Below are 10,305 nucleotides of genomic sequence, written 5' to 3'. Positions count from 1 at the left end.
AGTTCTGTGACGGAATCTTGGTCTAGGGGTACTAATTGGTGATATCTCAGACCCTGTTGTGGGTGTTTGATCTTCAGCCTCTGCTAGGGGTCAATAATGCAAGGGTCCTGAGAATATGGCCTGGATGGATGATGCTAGCAGACCTACTAGGACTCTAAGGGATATTGTCTGTTTGCTCAGGCAAGCTCTGATTTTTCTGATGTCCGGATCTTCCTGGCTGCCAACTCTAGTGTCTTTTTGGTGTCTAGCACGAAGCCTAGGAAGTCCAGTCTTTTTGCTGGTGTCATATCTGCTTTCTCCTGGTTCACCTGGAGCCCTAACGAGGAGAGAAGCTCTTTCACCCATGTTGTTTTGTATATTAGTGTCTCTCGATCCTTGGCTAGCAGCAGCAAGTCGTCTATGTACATGATCATTCAGATCCCTTTCTCCCTGATCGCTACTGCTACTGATCTCATGACCTTGGTAAATGCCCATGGTGCTGATGCTAGCCCAAAGGGCATTGTTTTGGACTGCCAGAACTGTCCACCCCAGCTGAAGGCTACGAATGGACACAAATCTGTCTGCATTGGCACAGTGAAATAGGCATCTTTCAGATCTATCCTTGTTAGCCAATCTCCTTCTCTCAAGTTATCTATCAGTTGGTTTATTCCCTGCATCTTGAAATGGCGATATACAATCCAGCTGTTCAGATCCTTCAGGTTTATGACCGGTCGCACCTACTCTTTCCTGTGCATTAGAAACATATTGCTTATGAATCTTGGGTCTGACTTGCATCGCTCTATTGCCCCCTTCTGCTCAAGCTGCCTTAGCTTGCAGTGCAAGCTTTCTTTCTCTGCTTGTGCTCAGTGTATCCTGTGCGGTCTAATGACCTGTACTGGTTCCTGCACAAACTCTAGCTGCAGTCCTCTGACTGTTTGTAGCACCCATGCATCGCAGGAAAGCGTGCACCAGTTTGGCCAATATTGCTGTTTTCTCCCACCCACTGGAGGGTAATTGTAAATTCTCACCTGTGGTGGAGCCTTGGCCTCGACCTTGCCCTCTGCCTCTGCTGGCTCTTGGGAACCATCCACTGCTGGGAAAGAAGGAGTCCTGCTGCTTGTTCTCCCAGTAATGGGCTCTGTTGTTGTTGTGAGGTCTTCTACCTCTGTGGAAGCGACCGGTTGCCCAACCTCAATAGCAACCAGTCTGGCAAAAACTCTGCCTGGAAAGATTTTCTGAATCAATGCTTTCTCGAGGTATGTGTAAGTCCCCACAAATCTCCCTATTTCTTTGTCGAAAGTCTATCCGAAGAGGAGACTTTGTGCTGCTTCCCCTGCTTCGTACATTGCTAATCTCCTAGCTTTGTATCTATTTTTAGTAGAAACCCTCTTCTCCTTTCTGAGGAGATGGCGCAATTTGCATTCACCAGTAAGCACCCTGCTCTCTGTGCCCAATTCGCCAGGGTTTTTGGGTCCACCTCTTCTCCTGTGTCCTTGGCTCACTCGGCTAGGTCCATTATCTTGGCTAACAGACGTGTGAGGTCTAGCACCTTTTCTTAACAGCTCCTCCCGGATCTGCCTATGCCTTTGCGTGGGTCTTTGTTCATTTTAGTAATGAATGCCAGCATTTTAGGGTCTAGCCCTGGCATTTCTGCTACTTTGCCCGGGAGGTCTGGTGAAGGCTTTCTGCTCTCATGCACTGCCTTACTTCTTTGACCAGCGCTTTTCTGAGCCTTAGGGCCATGTATTTTGTCACCCTGGGAGAGGGTTGCCAGTCTGAAGACCTTTGATTTGTAATGTCCTCTGGCTTAAACATGTCTGTTATTCCCTCCTGCTCATCCTCTAGAGGTTTCTCTTTATGGGCCTTTTTACCCTCTTGGGGCTTCTCCCAATCTTCTTCTGTTCTCTCTTCCTCCTCTTGTGAGGATAGTTAGGCTTCTGGTGACTACTCTTATGAGTCTGGATCATCATTTCCCATATTCTCTTCCCCTGGGGAAGGGGTCGCGAGGCTCGGCACTGCTGATATTTGCATGAAGCTTCTCTCAGCTTTCCTAACGTGTCAGCTGCCTCTGGGGCTTCTTCATCTGCCCTGTAAATACGACCCGGGGGGTTGGCAGAGGATTTCCTCCTGCGGGTCATTGTACTCCCCTTAAGGCCTTTCTCTGAGGTCCCTGTGGGTGTGGCTTCCGGTAGTTTCGGTGCTCTTACGGGGCTGGCTCAGGATGGATTCCGGAGTTGCCAGTCTGTCTTGCAAGGGTTTCACCCCTTGAGCTACTGCATCGAACAACAAGCTTCCTAGCACCTCTTTAAAGCTGGAAGTGAGATCTTGCGCCTGCTCCACTTCGCTCCATTCAAACTCAGACATATCTGTGTGGTGGGTGCTGTGTGCTTGGCTAACTGTCACTGCAGGTTTTTTGCACGCCCACTGCTGTGTTGTGCCAGATGCTTCGATATATATATTTTATAATTATTTATTTTCTTTTTAATTTTCTGCTTTTCACTCTTTTGCTTTCTCAGTGGCACCCCCTCCTTCACTGAGCTTAGTGGGAGTCGTATTTATTTGATGCTACCTGTCTTCCCGAGCCACCTGTACAGCTGGTCTTCCCAGCGTGGAACGCTCGGTTCATCTAGTTGTGTGGTGCTGGGGTTTGCTGTTCGCACTTGTTAATAGGTAGTGACCGCCGGGCCCGGACCGTTACAACGTTCTTCTTCTTATCGCGACGCCGGGTCTGCTATGACTTCCGGCTCGTAGATTGCTCCTCCCTCACTAAGTAGGGGGGCCTTTGCGCTCAATTTGTGGTGTTTGAGCGGTGAAGTCCACCTCCGCGAGGGTGGGGGCAGAAGCGCCTGTGGCGAGATGAAGGCACACGGGCCCCCGGGCATGTCGGATATGCGACATGGACTTGTCTCTCTCATGCTGCCTTTCCTGTTCCTTGTGGGATCCTCCGTCCAGGGGGATCTTCACCAAAGTGGCACTCTACACCCTACGCTCCTCCTGCAAACTGATCTCTGTAAGTCTACACATTCACATACATAACTATGCTAATTGGGATATTCACTATCAATTGCTGTCTGCTACCATATTTTCGCTAAAATAAATTCCCCCAAAGGTAGTCTTTTGTTTCTGTAACCTAAATCTCCACTTTTAGGGTATAACATCACATTTATCCTGAGCTTAAGAAAAGGGTACAATTGTCTGCTGAAGAGCAGGAAAAGAAGAGGAGGAGTCCACAGACAGGAAGTGACACATAGACTGGACTAGCACTGTCAGGGACTACACAGTTTTATAAGAAAGAAAACAGAAAAGGAGTGGTAGAAGACTTTCTCAGTTTTTTCCTTTTGTTTGTTGAAATTGCTGAAGAGTGATAATGAAGTTGAGGCATAATGCTTGCCTCCAGTCTTGACATAGAATTCCTGCTCAGCATGCTTATTGGCCTGGCAGGAGGACATCCTACCTGTTCCAAACGGTAGAGGTGTCCCGCTGCCAGGATTATGTCCCAGGGAGCTCCGAGCAGCAGAGGGGCTGTTACGTTGCTCTGTGTCAACAGAACATTAGAATCTGAGCCATTAGGCGCTGATGGGAGCGAAGGGTATATACTATTAGCAGGGACTTTTGTCCCTTTATGAATGGGAATCGGAGGGAGAGAACAGAAGTAGGAAGGGTGCATTATTTTGCATGCTTTATGAAATAATGACTATGACTTTAAAACCCAAGGGGGATTTGTTAGGCTCACATTAATCTGCATGATGTGATTGTGACTTTTCATTCAGGATGGGGAAGAATAAAATTAAAGCCATACTCTTATTGTTCAACATATTCCTATGAAAAGGTATATAATGTATAGTTAGCTTACTATGAAAGGCTAGATTCTTATGTAACATGCATTGCTTCCAAGGCATTGCTATAAATAATTATTTAAGCACATACAATGTAAAGCAAAACCTTAATAAATATCTATATCAACTAAACCTGGAAGATGTGCGCAGTTGCTTAAATTGTCCACATCCGAGTTTCACCATTTAACCAAAGTGTGTGATCCTGGGCAAATCATTTAATCACACTGTGCCTTATCTGTAGCCGTGTAAGTGATTTCGGATTCACTTCAATGTTTATGTTAATGTATCATGCAATAATGATTAAAAAAAAGCCTAATGGCTATAGAGTTGCTCCATATATAACAATAGTGTAATTTAGGTATGTTGCCCAAAAAGATATTTGCCACTTGGCTTACTTATAGCAACTTATTCTAAAGTCACTTCCATGGTGCCTCCAAGTATCAAAGACTGATGACTCTCCTTGCAATGTCCTTTTCTGTGAAGTCACTTCTGTTGGTGAAATCCATATGCAAATTAGAAGGTCTGCATGTATTTTGCCCCAGAGGGATTGGACAAAGCTCTAATAGATGAGTTTCCTGCATCTGGAATGATTCTGCAGCTTTATTTTCTTTGCTGTGTTAAAATTCCATCTGCCGCTAATGTTACCAAAAAAGTAAATTGGGGCAGGGGCGGGCGGTTTGGGGGCACGATGTGGAATTGCACACACTGCATTTCGTCGCTCCTCCCCACTCTTACAATGCTGGATACTCCCCTGCTTAGTTTGATAAGTGAAGCAGTTTTTGGTGGCCTCTAACCTGAACCATGACACCCATTGACTAATGTGTACCAAAACGTCCTGAAAAGGTGTCTGCATAACTCGAAATACTTTTTGCCAATTTGGTGAAGATTAGTTTTGGCAGCAGGGGAAAAGGTTATACAGGGTTCCCAAAAGTGTGCTTTTAGCACAAAATACCAGACGGTTCCTTCTGTGCACCTACAGCAAAAATTGCTTAACAAAAGTTCACCATGTTTGGAAGGCGTACAGCACTCCACTTCATTTCATGCACTTTGCAGAGTACAACAGTTTTGGGTCACAGATTTTCTCAGCTTGACTCTTTCCACTCTACTTGGGGTGGGCGCACTTTCCGCCAGCCTCATTTTGAAATAAGGATGGTGGTGCTTTAGTAGCACCTGAAAAGTGGCAAGACACATTTAGAGGCATTGCAGAGCTGTGGCTTGACACAGAGAATGCATCATTTTTTATTGTTAGTGTGTCTTCATAACTGGGGCCTAATATGTACTGCGTGCTCTAATCACATTGTCAAAATGTGACCCGGACCCTCACTAGGGGCTGCCCGCAGCCCAGCCCCCCGACAAACATACACAAACACAACTAAAACATTTAAAAAACAAAAAACGTACATCTGCTCTGCTTTCAAATGCCGTCCGTGCCACGTCTCACGTTACACCAATCTAACCTCTTCACACTCACGTGCCTCCAGATAGAAACCAGGAAGCTGAATGAGCTTCCTAGTTCCTGTCTGTGTGTTGCGTGAACGCAAATCTGGAAAGCGCTGCTCTGAGTCAGGCCAGCCAGGGTGAGGGACTGAGCCACGCATGGCATCCAGGCCACGAATAGGTTGCAGCAAAGCTGCCAGGCAGCTTGGCATTATGTTATGAGACAGCGCAAGCCTTGCTGGACACCCCAGCCAGGCTCGCGCTGTCCAATTACATAATTGATGATTGCGGCCCCCTGGCTCTCCCTACAAAATATGGGGGGACAAAAATGCATGCCACAGAAGTTGGGGGGGGGGCAAAACTCCCTGACGCTCCCTATAATTATAGTCACACACCCATACAGCTTCTCTCTTAATCATAGACATAACACCCACCAGAACACCTTACTCACACAGATACACACATTCATATAAACATGCCCACAAGCAGTAATGCACCTATACAGCTTCTCTTAATCATTGAGAGAAGCTGTTTAGGGACATGACTGTGCGTGTGCATGTATACATGAATATGTGCATCTGCTTGAATCATTCACTTGAGACCCAGCAGAACACTTCACTCCCACAGATACACACATTCATAAAGACACATGCACACAAGCAGCCATGCACCCACACAGCCTCTCTCTCAGGCCACAAGTGAGAGCCACAAGAATACTTCCCTCACACAGATGCACGTTGACATTTAAAACTAAACCTGCTGAAAAAATACCAATCTCCCTCTCAGCCACACACAAAAACACATATTTTTTATTTTAAAAACGTACCTGTTCAGGGTGCAGAAGTGATCTGCTCTGTAAGACCCGGGCTTTCGACCTTTTCCTCCAATGTCATCGCGTGGAGGAAGAGGGTCCGAGGTCAGGAGATGCACTTTACTAACCATATTTAAAATATTATCAATCTATGCGAAGATCTTGAATCCATCTGCCAATTCCTTATACAACAACAATGTTTGGTAGCTGGAAAAGGTTCATCAGCAATTAACAGTGATTACATGTGATGGTTTCTTATAGTTGCTTCCTTAGGGTTACTTTTGGCAAATCCATTACATGTTAAGCAGAGGGTGACCCCACATTATAAATTATATCATGATATGAATAGGGAAGAAAAACGTGTTGCAGTCGCTCCTCGTTATCTTTGTACGTTTACAAATAAGAAATGGAAGAATGTTTCCAATGGGAGTTCGTCTGAACGTACTTACTACTCATGATATGCTGGGTGCTAGAATTAAGAAGCCTGGACCCAAATGACAGATGGAGTAAAGTACAAGACAAAGTTGAAAGCTGGACTATTTATTGCTGGACTGTATGAATTTGCAAGGTTTAAGGGATTTATGTTTTACTGGATGTGTCTATGATCAATATGTGTTGACTTCATTAAGATTTTGGACACATATTTTAATGAGAACACAATTGTCATTACCATTGTCGTCTATTAGATTTTTTTAAATCGTTTTTTCTATGGATGCCATGTTGGTTTAATGCTTACTTTTTTAGTATAATTGTCCCTGTTTCCAAATGTTTCTTTTGTGTAAGCTTGTATTTCAAAGCATATCACCTATGTTCTAACATTAAGAGCATTTCTGACACGAATGTGTCACACTTATTTGTTACTACTTACCACTTTTAAGTTTCCCCTTTGCACAGAGCATCACTGAAAAGTCACAATTTATCAAAGTCATGGCTCCTCTATTGTGATTTGCTATTGCTTTCCTTTTTCATCCCTTTATATTTTACTTCCCTTTACATGTCCTGCCCTCCCTCCTCCACTTCTGTTTCCGCTCTTTCAGTTATCAGGTTGTATTTTTCTGTTTGTCTCATGCCCACTAAAAACCTTCCCTGAAAAAGGTGCTATGTACAGGTGAAACACGTGTCTGCTAATAGCCAAACAAAACATCACGAACAAGCACCAACAAGTGTGAAATCAGTTACATTCTCAACCTACGATAACAGTGTTAGCAGAAGAGTGCTAATCCACATACAAGCTTTTAGCTGCTACTCACATCAGTCCAAACGACCAGCAATTACATAAGGAGATGCACAAAGAAGTTATCCTCTGACCCTTTGGTGTCACCACACTTCCAGAGTTTTCTGGTCCTGTGTCATTGCCCCCATCGTGTGTTCCTTCTGTCGGTTAAGACTGATTTTTGAGTAAGCATGCACAAGTATGTTTCTTTAAAAGGTCACTGCAAATGTGTGTGTTTTTACTCATCTTGTGTGATTTTTCTTTGGTTGTGCGCGTGACCAAATTTCCCTGAAATGGCACAGCCTTGTATTTGTTCATTCTGATTTCGTTTTTTAATCTTCCGCTTGTGTTTCAGTACTTGTGTGTATTTCTGCGTGTTGTGCACATTCCTGAGTTGCGGGATAGCCAAAATGGAATAACATGTGTAATTTGTAGTTGCATGTTTGTCTGTTTTTGTACCAGTCAGGTGTTTCCAGAGATTCCAATTTTTCTGTGTGACTGGTGATTTCCATCTGCCCTTTGTCCGAAGAAAACTCTGTATAGTTGGTCAAACAGTTCTCTCTTTTTTAGTTATTTATCTATAAAGAAATCCTTTGATTATGAACAATACTTGGATCTTGTACCTTATTATACTACAAGGATACTTTTATTAACATTCCGCCTAGGTATCTTACCGGTTTTAAGTCTTATGTACATGTTTTACTTAGCATCTTCACACTTATGCCCGGCATGTAGGATAAATTGCAAAACACTTCAACATTTTCTATATGTATGCCCAGTATTTAACAATGTACGTAAGAAATATTTAAGTTTGTGATTTAGGAATAAAGGTATTATTATTTTTTTTTTAATTTTGGGTTGGGAACAGTTAATAATAGGTGCGGGAGGAGTGGTTTGGTGGAGCCCCTTAAAAAATAAAAAATAAAATATTGATTACTTTTTTTGGCAAAATGCAATCATAAAAACACCTGTCATAAAAATGCCTGTCGATGATATGACATAGAACCATGCAGAGCCTTGCCATCAATAGTATATTTGCGGTTGCAACATATCTCTTAGATGCATGGAGTAGGTGACACAAATACCTCAAAATGAATGATTGATACGTATTTTTAAGTACAGACATGATTTTTTATCAATTCAGCTTCTATGATTTTAATACCATGAGGTTTTATCAATGTGTATGATTTAATTTCCCTTTTCTAGTTTCTTGCATTTGTCTTATTGCGGTACATGACATGCATGGTATTCTTGTGTACATTTTATGGATTTTATCTGAAATAAACAAATATTGCTATTAAAATCTTTTTAGTTGTCGTAGGGCAAGGCATGTGCAAATTTTGCTGTGCAAGATGTTTGGCTTGAAATGGGAAGTGCTTGCAGAGAACATCCACCAAATGTGAGCAATGTATCATTGCATTCAGCTTTCTTTGGCAAGCGTAACTGTGTGACAAACATGGATTTTCAGTCTTTGGTTCTTACTTTAAACCACCGATATCAGGAAACAGCGACTTATGCAAATTATGTTTTGCCTCATATGAGACAAGTATGACTTGCTTTTTCGGACTCAGTTAAAATTCTCTTTCAGAAAACACTTTGTTGGATCAACTTAGGCCCACTTCACCATTTGTTATGCCCCCTGATTAATTATGAAGATGATGAACTTCTCATAATGCAATTCTTAAGTTGTAAATCGTTTGCTTATAACGAGTGTCTGCTTTTTTTTATCTGTAGTATGGTTTGTGCTATGTGAAATTTGGCATTATGATTTAGTTGAGCTTTAAAGTTTTGTCTGTGGAGAAAGAGTTTCTTTTTCAATGAATTTTAAAAGCCAAACCAACCAAATTAGCCTTTTGTTTTTGGCAGATCAGCTGGATGATGCCCTGCATAGTGACCTGAAACTCATACAATCGCAGGTGTCCTATATGAGATAGGAGCAGGGTCAGACTAATCTATCGGTCATTTGCTCATGGGCCGAATGACTTTGAGGACCTGGAGGCCGGTTTCATAACAAGCCACCCAGACTGGGCAGTTTTTCTTTAGGTTGTCAGTATTTTTGTAACTTACATTACTCTAAGTAATATAAATTACTTTGCCTGATGGCTGATAGCTGCTCGTTGCTCGCTCAGCAGCACACAGCTCACACGTGGCACCGCGGATGCATTCATCAAAGAAAGGTAAGTAGGTGTTACCTTGCCTTGGTGAATGAATGTGCATCACAATAGAGAGTAGGACGTGCTGGCCTCAAGCCTGGCACTGCCCCTAATGCAAGCCATCTGCCAGCAATGGCATGGCACCAGTCAGAGCAGGAGGCCACCTAGGCAACCGGCCCCGGCCCTGCTCCTGTGATTGAATTGTAACATATACTCGTGACGTGAGTCATGCACACTGCATTTACAAGTTGCTTTCAGTTTCAACTTTGCAAGTGCAACACATTGTTCTCTGCCTGGGAGTTGAAGACCAGGGTGTGGTGGGTCGTAGTAACAGTGTCTATTATAGTTTTCATTGGCTGTTGTAGATACCTGCAATAGTGACAACAAGGACTATGGGGCACCTGAGAATGCAATATTAGTAGCAATAACATACATAGTGCATTGTAGCCTTGCATAAGTCATAGCTGCGGTAAGTCTTAGCCGCGACACCCAGATAACTTGGAGTTGTTATCTAAGGAAGATGCTGCCTCTGGGGTTGGAATGTGTGGTCAGAGTGGCGTGAGGTGGGCACACAAGGTTAAAATGGTGTCAATGCCCTGCCAGTAGTTAAAATTAAACTTCACCAACAGGAGCAGAAGGAAGGATATTGGATGAAGTGTGCTTAGGCATCCCATGCAACTGGTGTTTGTTGGGGGGTCTGTGATTGGCTTGCGGTATGTTGATTTCTTGTACAGGGTTTAACTCTGCTGCAAGGGCAATACAAAGTGCTCTGGGGGTGAAGAGGAGGAGGATTAGGGGGAGAGAGAGTCGATAATGTAATATTTGAGGATAAATACAACTGGCTAGGTACTTTCCGGTGTCATCATTTTGCTGTAC

Source organism: Ambystoma mexicanum, chromosome 3p (genome assembly GCF_040938575.1).
Source record: "Ambystoma mexicanum isolate Mex_15411 chromosome 3p, UKY_AmexF1_1, whole genome shotgun sequence".
In the NCBI taxonomy this organism is placed as follows: domain Eukaryota; kingdom Metazoa; phylum Chordata; class Amphibia; order Caudata; family Ambystomatidae; genus Ambystoma; species Ambystoma mexicanum.
This window is presented reverse-complemented; position numbering follows the sequence as displayed.